Here is an 11,172-nt window from a genome sequence, read left to right as displayed (position 1 = left end):
GCAAAAAGAGAGAGGGCAGTAGAGAATGAGATGGTTAGATGGCATCACCAACTCAATGGACATGAGTCTGAGCAAGCTCTGGGAAATTGTGGAGGACAGAGGACCTTGGAGTGCTGCAGCCCATAGGGTCGCTGCAAAGACTTGGATACAACTTAGTGACTGAACAACAACTGTATATATATATACATATAAGATGTCTTTAAAAGAGAAACACAAATGAAGCAAAGTTATGTGCTGGCCAGTTGATGAAAAACTGCAGTGAGCCTATATTTCCCCAAGGAGCAAGTGTTCAGCATTCAGAGGTTCAGTGTCTCTGCAACTTTATAGAACATCACACTGCAAATAACAAGAACAGACTGTAACTTACTTTCCTGCGAGAGCCCCATGGCTCTGGGTACCCACACGGGAAATGAGGAAACAGGTTTGAGTAGGTTCTTGCCAAAGTCACACCCCAGATCTGGAGATCACAGAGCAGGACTCAGCCCTCAGTTCGACTGTAAACCCTGTCCATCGTGCCCCGCCAAGGACAGAGACAGACATGTTCGAGGGCCCCCTAGGTTGGTTCTAGAGAGATCTAACAGGTTCAGCCCACCTGGGGAACAGAGTGGAAAGTTTAAACATACAAACTCAAGCTTCCCTCTCCGCTGCTCAACAGTCTCTTCATCCACAGTGTGGGGATAACAACCGCCTCCCAGATCTTGGGGCTGAGTGGGAGGGTCCATGACTATATGTAAAGCCCTGGCTTATCCTGAGCTCTCAGGAAGCAGCAGCTTAGAGCAGTCACTGAGTCCACGGCTTCTGACTGCCTTGATGTTTTTTTCTGCTCCTCTCTGAGGGCCAGGACAGGCTGAGATCTGAAACAAATGTCAGCTTCAGCACGGACCCTCTAAGCTTCCCCTGGGGTCTCTGGGTCTCCCCAGGACACATGATCCAAGGCCCAGCTCATGGGTCCCCCAAAGTCTGGGCAGCTATAGAAGATGCATGCACACTCAGTCGTGTCTGACACTTCGCAACCCCACAGACTGTAGGCTGCCAGGTTCCTCTGTCCATGGGATTCTCCGAACAAAAATACTGGAGTGGGTCGCCATGCCCTCCTTCAGGGGATCTTCCCGACCCAAAGATGGAATACAGGACTCCTGTGTCTCCTGCATTGCAGGCAGATCACAAAAATGACTTTAAAGCTGCTAGGATTTTGATTGGGATTGCACTGAATCTATGGGAAGAATCGACAACCTAACAACATTCTCTTCTAGTCTATGAACGTGGTATATCCCTGTCTCTTGTTTAGTTCTTTGATTTTGCTCTACAATTTTTATGGTTTTCAGTATATAAGTCTTGCACATCTTTCCAGTGATTCCTGGGTTTTTTATATTTAGCTGTTATCCAAAATGATATTTTTTCCATTTCACTTTTTTGGCTGGTGATAGAAATATAATTTATGCTTACACATTGACTTTGATTCCAGTGACTTTACTTGAATTCTTTATTAATTCTAATAACTTGTAGATTTATATAGCATTTCTATGTTCAGAATCATGTCATTTATAAATAATGATGGTGTCTTTTTTTTTGCATTCCAATCTTTATGCCATTTGTTTCTTTTTATTGCTTCCTATGACTGGCCAAGACTGCCAGTACACTGTCAGCTGAAAGGAGGAAGAGTGGTCTTGTTTGCAGTCTTAGGGCACACTTTTAATAACCATTAATTATGTGTGTTGTACAATTGTCGTACATACATTTTATCAGGTAAAGAAGTTCTCTTCTGATCCTATGTTGCCAGTTTTATCATGAATGGGTGTGGAATTTTTCACATGCTTTTTCTGCATTTTTTTCACATGTGTTTTCATAGACATCATCACATGAATTATCTCCTTTTTAATTTTAATGAAATGAATCACATTGATGAGTATTCAATTTTGTATTAATTTTTTACTGGAGTGAGCTGTTTTGCAATGTTGTGTTAATTTTTGCTGTATAGCAAAGTAAATCAGCTATCGGTTCAGTTCAATTGCTCAGTTGTGTCCAACTCTTTGTGATCCCATGGACTGCAGCACACCAGGCTTCCCTGTCCATCACCAACTCCTGGAGCTTGCTCAAAATCATGTCCATCGAGTCGGTGATGCCATCCAACCATCTCATCCTCTGTCGTCCCTTCACCTCCTGCCTTCAACCTTTCCCAGCATCAGGGTCTTTTCCAATGAGTCAGTTGAAAGAAAAGTGGAAGTGTTAGTTGTTCAGTCATGTCCGACTTATTGCGACCCATAGACTGTAGCCTGCCAGGCTTCTCTGTCCATGGGATTTCCCAGGCAAGAGTACTGGAGTGGGTTGCATTTCCTACTCCAGAGGATCTTATTGACCCAGGAATGGAACCTGGGTCTCCTGCATTGCAGGCAGATTCTTTACCACCAAGGAAGCCTATAAAAATATAGAATGTTTCATGAATTTGTCATCCTTGTGCAAGGACTGTGCTCATCTTCTCTATATCATTTCAATTGTAGTATATGTGCTGCCTAAGCAAGCATGGATTTTCAAATGTTAAACTAGCCTTGCATTTTTAGAATAAACTTCACTTGGTGGTAATGTATTACCTATCCTTGTATATCATTGGATTGATTTGCCAATATTTTTGTTTAGGATTATTGTGTGCATATTCATGAGAACAATCTATAATCTAAACCATGACTTAACCCACTGAAGACCTGAAACGTGCCCACCCATGCTCCTAGCTTAACTCACTCCCATTTGGGTTATATGCCCACCGTTCACATTCCTGATGAGGAAAATTCTCACTCTGGACTTGGTCTTGGAATTCAGACTGCAGCTATCTATCTACTCCAGAAAAACCAGAAGTTCATCGTTCAGTTTATTACTGAGTTCTATGCTCGGTCAGAAGCCAGGCAAGGAGAAAATGACAATCCACTCCAGTATTCATGCCTGGAAAATCCCATGGACAGGAGAGCCTGGCGGGCTACAGTCCGTGGGGTCACAAAGGACTTGGACACGACTGAGCGACCCAGTACGCAAGACTCTAGGAAGTAGATCATCTCAGCATGGCCAGTAGTCACTCTGCAGTTAACACCCGCAGTAATACCGCTAGAGCCCCACCTGCATACTCAGGCACTGACCCTAACCGGTGGTCAAGTTCTCCTGCTTCTCCCCCTACAGACCTTCTTGCCCTGCAGAGCTCCTCCCCTTATAGAGCTTGCCATGCGGGAGAGGGGCTCCTTTACCACTGGCAGTGGTTACTTAGCAACTCAACTTTGAAACAAAAAGTTCTCCCCACACATTCTTTTTGAATCTTCATCAGTTTTATTAAAGAGTTATCTAAGAAAACAAGGTAAGCAGTTCAAATACCATTGTCATTAACAACTGCACATTTGTCTGAGTCAAGGTCACGCCCACACTGTGCAACCAACGCAGAAATAATGTGGATGCTGTGGCTTCCGTGAAACTCATCCCCAGACTCCTAGTTTAGATTCTATCACTAGCCATGGAGTGTTATTTTTGCTGTTTAATCGCTCAGTCATCTCTGACTCTTTGCAACCCCATGGATGGCAGCCAGCCAGACTTCCCCGTTCTTCACTCTCTCCCAAAGTTTGCTCATAACTCATGTCCGTTGAGTCAGTGATGCCATCCAATCACCTCATCCTCTGCTGTCCCCTTCATCTCCTGCCTTCAGTCTTTCCCAGCTTCAGGGTCTTTTCCAATAGATTGGCTCTTTGCATCAGGTCTGGCGAGTAAATATGTAAATATGAATTTAGCCATCTCTTACTATTTAAATCCCACTGTATTTGCTTTCTTTGGTTTTCTGCAGCTTGACCGTGTCCTGCCGAGATGTGCTGCTTTTTGTGCATTTGTTTTTGTTGTTTTGTTTCTTTTTGTTTGGGTTTTTTTTATTCAGTTTGATGTTCTCTGAGCTTCCTAGATCTATGGTTGACTGCCTGTCAATTTTTTTAAATTAAAGTATAGTTGATTTACAATGTTGTAATAGTTTCAGGTGTATAGCGAAGTGATTCATATGTATATATATATAGACACACATATATATGTGTGTCTATATATATATACTCACATATGTATATATATATGTTCTTTTTCAGATTCTTTTTCCTTATAAGCTGTTGTGTTGTTTGTGTGTGATCAGTTGTGTTCAACTCTTTTCGACCCCATGGATTATAGCCCACCAGGTTCCTCTGTCCATGGGATTCTCCAGGCAAGAATACTGGAGTGGTTGCCATTTCCTGCTCCAGGTGATCTTTCTGATTCAGGGATCAAACCTGGGTCTCCTGCTTCTCCTTCATTGGCAGGTGGATTCTTCACCACTGCCCTACTTGGGAAGCCCTATAGGTTATTATAAGATATATTAAGCATAGTTTCCTGTGCTATAGGATCCGACCTTGTTATTTATCTAATTTATACAGAGCAGTGTGTAGATATTAATCCCAAGTTCCTGAGTTAGGAGGGATAAACTAGGTGCCTGTCACTAACGTTTGAAAATTCTCAGCCATCACTATTTCAGATATTCTGCTCTCTCACTCTTTCTGCTCCTCATGGGATCCCAGCTTCACAGATGTTACAGCTTTGGAGACTGCCTTACAGTTCTTGGCTGCCTTTCCTGTTGTTTCTTGTATTCCCTTTTCTCTTTGCACTTTACTTCAGGAAGTTTCTCTTGACATCTATTCAGATTCACTGATTCTTTCCTCAGCCATGTCCAGTCCACTGATGAGCCCACCAGAGGCATCCTTTATTTCTGTCATTGTTTTCCATCTCTAGTATTTCCTTTTTGATTCTTCCTTAGAGGTTCCATCTCTCTACCTAAATTACCCATCTGTTCCTGCATGGTGCCCATTTTTTCTATTAGAACCCTTAACATATTAATCAGTTATTTTAAATTCCTTGTTAGAGGAACTTCCCTGGTGGTTCAGTGGTTAAGAATTCACCTTCCAGTGCAGGGGACATGGGTTCAATCCCTGGTCAAGAAGCTAAGATCTCACATGCCATGGGGTGGGAAAGCTCGCATGCTACAGCGAAGAGCCCACAGGACACAGCCAAGACCCAGACAAAACAAAGACCTAGCGCAGCCCAAAGTCAATCAATCAACTGATAAATTTCCTGTTTGATAGTGTCAGGCTTGGTATCCTATCTGAGTCTGGTTCTGATCATTGCTTTGTCTCTTCAAATTGTATTTATTTTTCCCTTACCTTTTGGCATGCTTTGCAATATTCTGCTGAAAGCTGCACACGTTGTATGAGATGATAGGAACTGATGGGCTTTTAGAATGAGGATGCACGTTAATCTGCCCATGAGTGAGGCTGTAGGTAAAGCTCTCCATAGCTATAGGTGCCAGAAGCTTCAAATTCTCGAGTGTCTTTTTCTGTCTTCCTCCCCTGACCTCAGGCTTCCCTACATGCTCCTCCTCAGATAGAATCTGAGACCTGCAGCTCTTTCAGCAGTGATGCACCAGTTAGCATCAGTTCACTTCAGTTCAGTCGCTCAGTTGTGTCTGACTCTTTGTGACCCCATGGACTGCAGCATGCCAGGCCTCCCTGTTCATCACCAACTCCTAGAATTTACTCAAACTCATGTCCGTTGAGTCGGTGATGCCATCCAACCATCTCATCCTCTGTTGTCCCCGTCTCCTCCTGCCTTCAATCTTTCCCAAAATTAGGGTCTTTTCAAATGAGTCAGCTCTTTGCATCAGGTGGCCAAAATATTGGAGTTTCAGCTTCAACATCAGTCCTTCCAATGAACACCCAGGACTGATCTACTTTAGGATGGACTGGTTGGATCTCCTTGCAGTCCAAGGGACTCTCAAGAGTCTTCTCCAACATCATAGTTCAAAAGCATCAATTTTTTGGTGCTCAGCCTTCTTTATAGTCCAGCTTTCACATTCATACATGACTACTGGAAAAACCATAGCTTTGACTAAATAGACCTTTGTTGGCAAAGTAATGGTGGGGTTCCTGGAGATAAAACCCATGAAAGTATGAACCTTCACCCTGCCCAAGACAGGAGACCCCAGGAGTTTCTCAGCTGTCCTATACGCAGCCTTCCAGCAATTCATCAAAATTACCACTCAGTGTTCCTACCAGCCTGTGGCCCCAGGGATTCTATTTCAGCTGAACAGATCTCAGCTGTGATCCTCCAGAGTCCCATCTCTCCAGATGGCAGGGTGACAGCTCGCCTTGCAACCTCAGTTCTCTGATGGGTCCAAGAAAAACTGCTGATTTTCCATTTGGGAAGGTGATGCAAACTCAGGGAGATAGTGAAGGACAGGGAGGCCGGGTGTGCTGCAGTTCATGGAGTCACAGAGAGCTGGACATGACTTGGTGAATGAAACAACAAAAAAAGGTGAAGGTGATGATTTCCAAGTTTTCTACATGGCAGAGCTGTACCTGAAAGCCCTCTAACTGTGTTCTTATCAGATTCCTTCCCAAGATCTCACCCAAAGAAAGTATTTCACTGCTCACCCAGCATTCAAAGCCCCCCATCTGAGGGTGTGAGAGTGTAGCTTCTGGGACTTTCCTGGTGGTCCAGTGACTAAGCCTCCATTCTCCCAATGCAGGGGGCCCGGGTTCGATCCATGATGGGAGAACTAGATCCCACACACCAGAATTAAGAGTCCACATGCTGCAACTAAAGATCCCCCATACCCCAGTGAAGACTGAATATCACATGTGCCACAGCTAAGACCACGCACAGCCAAATACACACATACATAAATATAAAAAAAAAGAAGAGAAAGTACAGCTGTTCACTTCATGGTAAGAAGAAACAGGCACAGTGGCGCTGGTAGCTCCAAGCACTCCCTTCACGAGAGCTGTAGGGAGGAAGAGGACATTTCGACCAGTGGGAGAACAAGGAGGTGAAGCTTTCCTCCGTGAAACTGCATGGAGAAGGAGTCTCCATCTCTGGCTAGCATCTCAAGGCATGGCGTGGGCACCTGGATGTGCCTGGCTCGCTCAGGAAACATCTACATACTGAGGGTGGAAACCAGCTGGGTCCTCTTCAGCCTCTCAGCGCTTGGGCAGGGCTGGTGCAGCACGAGTGCTCCTTAGACGCTGGTTGAACTAAATAAGCTTGAACTAAAGTCTCTGGAACCAGAAGCCACCAGGGCCAGGCTGACCCTGCAGGACATGACAACCCTCACTTGATCTCCAGGTCCAGTCTGGCACCCGGTGGGCAAGCATTAAACATTTGCATAATTAAAATAAATACATGAGGGACTGTCCTGGCTGTCCAGTGGTGAAGACCTTGCCTTCCGATGCAGGGGGCAGGGGTTCAATCCCTGGTCCGGGAACTAAAATCCCACATGCCTCAGGGCTGAAAAACCAAAACAGAAAACAGAAGCAATACTGTAACAAATTCAATGAGGACTTTAAAAACGGTCCACAACCAAAAAAAAAAAAAAAAAAAAAATCTTAAAAATAAATAAATAAATAATACATTATGGTCTGAGAGACTGGGGTGTCCAGAAACCTCCAGAAAAAAATTCAATTTGTGACTTACTGGATATCTGAGAGTGAAAGTCGCTCAGTCATGTCCAACTCTTTGTGACCCCATGGACTATACAGTCCCCAGAATTCTCCAGGCCAGAATACTAGAGTGGGTTGCCATGCCCTCCTCCAGGGGATCTTCCCAACCCAGGGATCGAACCCAGGTCTCCTACCTTTTGGGTGGATTCTTTACCAGCAGAGCCAGCAGAGAAGCCCCAGATACCTGGAGCAGCACATTGCCTTTCATTGTAACTGTACCTTATTTGGAAAAGGAAATGGCAACCCACTCCAGTATTCTTGCCTGGAGAATTCCATGGTCAGGGGAGCCTGGTGGGCTATGGTCCATGGGATCACAAAGAGTTGGACACAACTGAGCACATAGCACACACCTTATTTAACTCGTCTTCAGGTGAGTCTGTTTTCCCTGATTCCCCAAAGTCTGCCATCAGACAAAGAGGAGGAGGGGTGGGAGGATATACACGAGTCTAACATTAAGAAAAATCTCCATCCAACTTAAAATGGAAAACCAACAAGGACCTCCTGTATGGCACAGGGAACTCTGCTCCATGTTATGTGCCAGCCTGGATGGGAGGGGAGTTTAGGAGGAATGGATACATGTGTATGTGTGGCTGATTCCCTTCGCTCTTCACCTGAGACTATCACAACATTGATTTCTTTGTGTGTGTGTTTTCCTTTTTTCTTTATTATTTTATTTTATGGGATTTTTTGTTTTATTTATTTTTTATCACAACATTGTCAACTAGCTATACCCCATACAAAATAAAAAGACTTAAAAAAAAAAAAAAAAAACTCCATTCAGTTCAGTTGAACAGCCGTTTTCTGATACACCTAGAGTCCTGAGCAGGGGGGCACATGGAGGGCTTTCTTCTCCGGGTTATATTTGGGCACACGGATATGATGATACCACCCTGAGGGCTTTCTTTGCTGGGTGCAGAGAGCAAGGAAGGCGTAGAAGGGAAGGGTCCAGGCTTGGAAAGCATCCATTACTCTTGCACAGCCTCCATTTCCTCTGCTGTAGGATGGGGTGACTGTGGAAACCTACCTTGCAGAGTTGCTACATGAGCTCTTCACAGTCTCCTCTGCGCCTGCCTGACCCCGGGCAGCAGAGGTGCAAAAGAAGCTCTCAGACAGCGGCAGCCCTCACCACTTTATACTCCATGCTGAGGATGGTTTTGGAGCTAGGACAGCAATGACGATTGGATGCTACGGTAGAGGCATCTCTCTGTGGATGAGATACAGGACTGGAGGCAGGGAGGCCCAGGGAGTCTGAGGCCCCAGCTAGGATGAGTGGGAGCAGGCCTGGCCTCCAGTTGTGGGTCCCTCTGGCTCAGCCTCTCGGGTCTGAGGACACACATCCCACTGCCTCATGTCTACCCAGGTGGGAGCATCCGAGGCTGGGCCTTGGCGTCTCCTCCCTAACATCCTAATTGGGGCCCAAGGTTCCGAGGATCTGGGCTGCCCTAGCCTGTTGGCTATGCAGGCTTGATAGCTCCTGGAGCTCCCTAGATGCCAGTTCACTGGAACACAGAAGCTTCCTCTGTGCTGCCCAGAGGTGAGCAAGTTCAGAGGCCTCGTGGTCCTTTGAATTTGTCCACAGCAAGAAAGCTGAGTGCTGAAGAATTGATGCTTTTGAACTGTGGTGTTGGAGAAGACTCTTGAGAGTCCCTTGGACTGCAAGGAGATCCAACCAGTCCATCCTAAAGGAAATCAGTCCTGAATATTCATTGGAAGGACTGATGTTGAAGCTGAAACTCCAAATACTTTGGCCACCTGATGCAAAGAGCTGACTTATTTGAAAAGACCCTGGTTTTGGGAAAGATTGAAGGCAGGAGGAAAAGGGGACGACAGAGGATGAGATGGTTGGATGGCATCACCGACTCAATGGACATGGGTTTCAGTAAACTCAGGGAGTTGGTGATGAACAGGGAGGCCTGGCGTGCTGCAGTCCATGGGGTCGCAAAGAGTCAGGCACAACTGAGCGACTGAACTGAATACCATCTTGCCCCCATCTGCCCCCGTCGCTCTTTCCCTGGCTGAGCATCCGCTGTGTGTTAAGCTCCAGAGCTGGCCCCAGAGACCAAGGAAGATCCAGACAAGGTCTCTGCCTTCCAGGAGCTCCCGGTCTGATCATCTGGCTGTGAACCCCGCAAAAGGAAGGTGAGCAGGTGCAAGGGCCCAGAGATGGTGGAGGAAGGGCCTCTGGAGAAAGAAGGGGATGTGAGTGAGTCAGGGACCCTTCCTTCTGGCTGGTCCTAGATGCACAGGAGGGGCTGAAAGCTGGTGAGGGGCCAGGCTGGAGGGCCTGGAGAAAGGCAAAGAAGGGTACCACCCATCTCCCATCCCCCCCACTCCCTCACCCCCCCCACTCCCTCACCCCCCACCCCGCGACAGCCTCCTCCCTTCATCCTTCCTGCCTGCTTTCCCCAACTGCTCTCCCTGTACCCCAGTCTCTGTGTCCGAGGCACCCCCATTCCCGTCTCTCCACCATTTCTCTTGACTCTCAGAAGTCTCCCCAAGCCCCAGGCTCTTTTGGAATCCCTACCTCCACTTCCTTCATTTCTCTGCGTCCTTGGATCTCCGAAGTCTCAGACTAAATTTTATCTGGATCCTTCTCGGCCTCTCTTTGCTTCAGTCTCCCTCCATCTCAGCCCAACTCTATCTCCCAAAGCCTGTGCCTTGCCGCCTCCCTCCTGGAGTTCCAGCTTGCCCACGTGCCTCACCCCTCAGCCCCGCCGCATCGATCTGCCAGGACTTCCGCGCTGCCAACCGCGGGCCTGGAGGCCCCGGGCGTGGGCGATGCGGGGGGAAGGTTCCAGGAGGCGCAGAGGAGGGGCACCCGGGCCTCCGCGCCCAGAGAGACTCGCGTGCCAGTCACCTGCCGGCCTGGGCGCAGATGACAGCGCTCGACGTGGGAGCCCCCGGGGCGCGCCTTTGTCTCCCCGCGGCCACGGAGGCTAATTAGATTGGAGGTGGGGGGAGCTGTCCCTATTCACGGCGACACTGAGGCCGCCACTCCGCCCGACAGCCCCGCTCTAGCCAGCCCGAGTCACGTCTATTGAAACCGTTTCGGCGGCAACGCCCCCAACCCCATCTCCGCAGCGGTTGCTTCATTGCGCGCGCTAGCGGGGACGCCCCCCGGACCCCTGAATCGCCCTGCGGGAACTGGGGAGAGGGCGCACGGGCCCCAGGCGAGGAAGGAATTTCCTTAGGGCCCGCGGGCTTGGGGAGCAGAGAGACTGAGATTCAGCAGGAGAAAGAAATGGGAGGAGGAAGCCCAAAGGGTGTGAGGAAGCCGGAGGGGCGGCCGGAGCGCAGGAGAAAAAGGAAAGAGCGCCAGGGAAGGAGCGGGAGAGAAGGCGAGACGTGGACGGGGGCGCGCGACGGCTGCGGAGAGCTAGCGGAGCAGGGACATGGCGGGAGGAGACGGGAACCCGCGTGCGGGAGAGGAGGGGCGGGGGCGGGGGCGCGGGGCAGGGAAGGCGGCGAGGAGCCGCCAGAGGCAGCTGGACCCGCGGACCGCCGGACGCGCGGATCGCGCAGGGGCCCCACTCCCGCCTCGGGGCTGCAGCGCAGGGGGCCGGGGGACCGGGGTAAGCGGCCGGGGCGCCGCGGCTCCGCATTCTTCGTCTTTTCTTCCTCCGGCTCATTCCGGCCG

At 48.4% G+C, this 11,172-nt stretch overlaps 1 pseudogene; it reads right to left on the bottom strand.

Annotated features, from left to right (window-relative positions):
- Positions 1–2,419: 2,419 nt before the first annotated feature.
- On the bottom strand, positions 2,420–2,518 carry LOC133065679 (U6 spliceosomal RNA; annotated as a pseudogene).
- Positions 2,519–11,172: the final 8,654 nt, after the last annotated feature.

This window comes from Dama dama, chromosome 11 (assembly GCF_033118175.1).
Source record: "Dama dama isolate Ldn47 chromosome 11, ASM3311817v1, whole genome shotgun sequence".
In the NCBI taxonomy this organism is placed as follows: domain Eukaryota; kingdom Metazoa; phylum Chordata; class Mammalia; order Artiodactyla; family Cervidae; genus Dama; species Dama dama.
The sequence above is the reverse complement of the archived record's forward strand: the minus strand, read 5'-3'. Positions and strand labels throughout refer to the sequence as shown.